The sequence below is a fragment of the Oncorhynchus nerka genome, linkage group LG18 (genome assembly GCF_034236695.1).
Source record: "Oncorhynchus nerka isolate Pitt River linkage group LG18, Oner_Uvic_2.0, whole genome shotgun sequence".
In the NCBI taxonomy this organism is placed as follows: Eukaryota; Metazoa; Chordata; class Actinopteri; order Salmoniformes; family Salmonidae; genus Oncorhynchus; species Oncorhynchus nerka.
In genome coordinates, this window is record NC_088413.1 from 33,213,371 (window position 1) to 33,218,370 (window position 5,000).

Below are 5,000 nucleotides of genomic sequence, written 5' to 3' on the forward strand. Positions count from 1 at the left end.
ACTCACTGCTTTCGCCTTCTGATTGGCCAAGTCTTCTGTCACTCACCGCTCTCTCCATCGGAGTCATCACTGTCATTGGCCTCCTCTCTGATCTTGCCCTCCTCTTTCATCCTCTCCAGGTAGGCATCGTGCTGGTCCTCGTCTGAGTCCTCCAACATGTCATCTTTACCCTTCATACCCTGACAGTACAAAAATACCCAGCAGTATCATAGTAAATAAACAGTAGTATTATAGTAAATACACAGTAGTATCATAGTAAATACATAGTAGTACTGTAGTAATACAAGGCAATATCATTCGTTGTAAAATGCAGACAACCCATGTAAAGATGCTAACTAACTTTGGGAAATATACACAGTGAACAAAATAGAAAATGTTGTCTCACTTACCAAGTTAGGTGTTACTTTGCTATACCATCAGTAATAACACACACAGATTTAGACTCCTCCCACCCCCACAATTCCATAAGAGAAATGCAATGCAATTAACACCCCTAATCCTGATCATAACATTCTCCCAAATCACACGCCATGCAGTTTAAAACCAAACCCCCACCTCTGTACAGGACCAACCTTTTTCTACCGGACCACAACACAGAGAGACAGAGAGGACAGGTCAGTGGACGAAGGGATGAAAGAACATCTAATGAAAGAGGGAAATAGTGGAGTTACCATGTGGGATGTTTACCTCTTTGAACCCTCTGTTCTGGATGCTGAGCTTCTCGGTGGTCACAAAGTCAAAACGCTTCCCATACTCCTCTCTGACGGAGAGGTTAGAACGAGAGAGAATGGAGTGAAAGACGAGACATGACAAAGGTGTGTGTATGTAGAAGTGTATGTGTGTGTGTGTGTGTGCGTTTCGTGTACGCGTGTGTATCCGTCACCTCTCGATGCTGCTGAAGGGTGAACTGGGTGCCCTGCTTGGTTTCGATCTCAAAGTCGAGGGGGCACGTGGTGGTGGTGGTGGTGCCTCTGGCGACGTTAACACACCGACACCTGGATGGATGGATGAAGAAGGAGTAGAGGAAGTAGACGTTCACTTTGTCGTCCAACGTCCAGCAACAAAAAGGGGACACTTGAATGTCCCATAAGGACAAATGACGGGCATACAGTACCTCCTGGGAAGCGCAGGTGCACGGGGGGGCTTGTGTATGTGGACGAAACCCCTCTACAGAGGATAGAGCAGGCCTGACCACGCTTTGTAGGAACACGTTATACACTGGGACTGCAGGGGAGAGAGTTAGAGTTGTATTTCAGAGTGGAAGGAGAGTGTGACAGAGACAGAGCAACATGAACGCTGGCTGTGCGCAGCAGTTAGCCGTCCTATCGCCTCTTTACTCCTGGAAGTTTGTGTGTGTGTGTGTGCGTGCGTGCGTGCGTGCGTGTGTGTGTGTAAACATGTGTGCGTGTGTGTGTGTGTGTAAACATGTGTGTGTGTGTGTGTGTGTGTGTGTGTAAACATGTGTGCGTGTGTGTGTGTGTGTGTGTAAACATGTGTGCGTGTGAGTGTGTGTGTGTGTGTGTGTGTATGTAAACATGTGTGCGTGAGAGTGTTTACCCCAGGAAGTTTCCTGGCACGGTGATCTTCCTGTTGACCAGAGCCTTCATCACCCTGCTGACCATCTCATAGAGGGAACCTGACATGTTCTTACTGAGCTTCCCCCCATAACGCTTCTCCCTAGAGAGAAGAGAGAAGAGAGAGCGAGAGAGAGAGGGGAGAGAGAGAGGAGAGACAGAGCAAGAGAGAGGAGAGAGAGTAGAGCGAGAGGGGAGAGTGAGAGAGAGAGAAGAGAGAGAGAGAGAGAGAGGAGAGAGAGCGAGAGAGAGAGAGAGAGAGAGAGAGGAGAGAGCGAGAGAGAAGAGAGCGAGAGCGAGGACAGAGAGAGAGCGAGAGAGAAAGAGAGAGAGGGGAGAGAGAGCGAGGACAGAGAGAGAGCGAGAGATGGGAGAGAGAGCGAGGACAGAGAGAGAGAGAGAGAGAGAGAGAGGAGAGAGAGAGAGAGAGAGGACAGAGAGAGAGCGAGAGAGGGGAGAGAGCGAGGACAGAGAGAGAGAGAGAGAGAGAGAGAGAGAGGGAGAGAGAGAGAGAGAGGGAGAGAGGGAGAGAGAGAGAGAGAGAGGAAAGAGAGAGCGGAGGATAGAGAGAGAACGAGAGAAGGGGAGAGAGAGAGCGAGGACAGAGAGAGAGCGAGAGAGAGAGGGAGAGAGGACAGAGAGAGAGGGAGAGAGAGAGAGGACAGAGAGAGAGAGCGGGAGAGAGAGAGGACAGAGAGAGAGAGAGAGAGGAGAGAGAGAGAGGACAGAGAGAGAGAGAGAGAGAGAGAGGGGAGAGAGAGCGAGACAGAGAGAGAGAGAGAGAGGGAGAGAGAGCGAGGACAGAGAGAGAGAGAGAGGAGGAGAGAGAGCGAGGACAGAGAGAGAGAGAGAGAGGAGAGAGCGAGGACAGAGAGAGAGAGAGAGGGAGAGAGAGAGAGAGGGAGAGAGAGAGAGAGAGAGAGAGAGGGGAGAGAGAGCGAGGACAGAGAGAGAGAGAGAGGAGAGAGGGAGAGAGAGCGAGGACAGAGGAGAGAGAGAGAGGGGAGAGAGAGCGAGGACAGAGAGAGAGAGAGAGAGGGGAGAGAGAGCGAGGACAGAGAGAGAGAGAGAGAGAGAGAGGGAGAGAGAGAGAGGACAGAGAGAGCGAGGACAGAGAGAGGGAGAGAGAGAGCGGAGGACAGAGAGAGAGAGAGAGAGGAGAGAGAGAGAGAGAGAGAGAGAGAGAGAGGACAGAGAGAGAGAGAGGACAGAGAGAGCGAGAGAGGAGAGAGAGAGCGAGGACAGAGAGAGAGAGAGAGGAAAGAGGAAAGAGAGAGCGAGGACAGAGTCAGAAGAGGGGAGAGAGAGCGAGGAGGATGAGAAGAGAGAGGGGAAGTGAAAGAAAGGAGGCGAGTCAGAGAGAGGGAGGCAGGATGAGAAGAGAGAGGGGAAGTGAAAGAAAGGAGGCGAGTCAGAGAGAGGGAGGCAGGATGAGAAGAGAGGGGAAAGTGAAAGAAAGGAGGCGAGTCAGAGAGGGAGGCAGGATGAGAAGAGAGAGGGGAAGTGAAAGAAAGGAGCGAGTCAGAGAGGGAGCAGGATGAGAAGAGAGAGGGGGAAGTGAAAGAAAGGAGGCGAGTCAGAGAGAGGGGAGGCAGGATGAGAGAGAGATGGGAAAGTGAAAGAAAGGAGGCGAGTCAGAGAGAGGAGGCAGGATGAGAAGAGAGAGGGGAAAGTGAAAGAAAGAGAGAGTCAGAGAGAGGGAGACAGGATGAGAAGAGAGAGAGGGGAAAGTGAAAGAAAGGAGGCGAGTCAGAGAGAGAGGGAGAGCAGGATGAGAAGAGAGAGAGGAAGTGAAACAGATTGACTGATAAAAACATTGGAAAAAAGCGGTAAATATAAGGGAGTGATGGATTGAAAACGAATACATACTCTTCCGTTATGTCATCATCCTCCTCTCCAGGGTTAAAAGACTCATCTGAAGACAAGACAAACAACTGTGATTGGCCCTGCCTCCTGTCACTCACCACTCTCACCCTGACTGACATCGTTTCAATTATTTGAGTTCCATTTCGTTCCGTTTTTTTTCTTCTGTGATCCCAATGTGCAGTTACTCTAGAGATAAATCAGGTCAAGCCCAAACTGTGTGATGTAGGAAGGAGTTGTAGTTTCCAACAGGCCAATATTCTACACTGTTTAGTACAGAAAACATGGTAAATAACTACATTGACCATAATACATTGCGCGCCTATTTGTCCGGTCAGGACAGACAGAGAGAGAGAGAGAAGAGAAGAAGAATGAGAGTAATTTTAAAAAAATAGAGGATAGGGAAGAGAGCAGTTGCTTCGCAAGGTAATTTTAAAAAATACATGATATAAGTGATTGATAGTTGGTAGTAAATGTATGGTCATAAAAGTACAACTTATTAACAATGAAGAACTACTAAAATAATGATTTTGTCAGACAGCATAGGCAGCAGCTTTATAGAAATGAGATGACTTGTAAATGAAATAATAAAATAATAAAATAAAACAAATGTAATATACACAACAACTGAAATATTTTATTAACGTTAAGTAATGTGAATAAATTATGGTTAATAAGTGATAAGCAGTAATGGGCAGACACTACCATCATGGGACTTTTATTCATTGTTTTATTCATTGTGTTTAGTTTAGTAAGTTCTTAGTTCAATCCACATAATGCATAGTGCTTTTATATTTACAAAAATGATCTAAAGAAAACAGTGATTATTTCAAGAAACTACATAAATAATCGCTCAGCAATATCTGTCACTCACTGCTTTTCACCGCTCTCCATCGGAGTCATCACTGTCATTGGCCTCCTCTCTGATCTTGCCCTCCTCTTTCATCCTCTCCAGTAGGATTGCTGGTCCTTTTCTGATACATGTCATCTTTACCTTCAACTGACAGTACAAAAATCGCTCAGCAGTATCATAGTAAATACACAGTAGTATTATAGTAAATACTGATTGGCCAAGTAAATACATAGTAGTACTGTAGTAATACAAGGCAATATCATTGTTGTAAAATGCAGACAACTTGCCCTAAAAGATCTAACTAACTTTGGGAAATGGTACACAGTGAAGTCCTAGAAAATGTTGTCTTTACCCTTCAGTTAGGTGTTACTTTGCTATACCATCAGTAAATACACAGTAGATTTAGACTCCTCCCACCCCACAATTCCATAAGAGTAAATACAATGCAATTAACACCCCTAATCCTGATCATAACAAGGCAAATCACAGAGATGCAGTTTAAAACCAAAACCCCCACCTCTAACAGGACCTAACTACCACAACACAGGGAGAGACAGAGAGGACAGAGTCAGTGGAAATGAAAGAACAGAGACATGGACAAAAGAGGGAAAAGAGAGAGAAGAGAGAGAAGTTAGACAGAGAGGAGAGGGATGTTTACCATCTTTGAACCCTCTGTTCTGATGCTGAGCTTTCGGTGGTCACAAAGTCAA

The 5,000-nt window shown here is 46.5% G+C and overlaps 1 pseudogene; it reads right to left on the minus strand.

The window, feature by feature from the left end:
- The window catches only part of LOC115146742 (FACT complex subunit SSRP1-like), a 37,728-nt pseudogene that overhangs the window by 17,245 nt on the left and 15,483 nt on the right, over positions 1-5,000 (minus strand).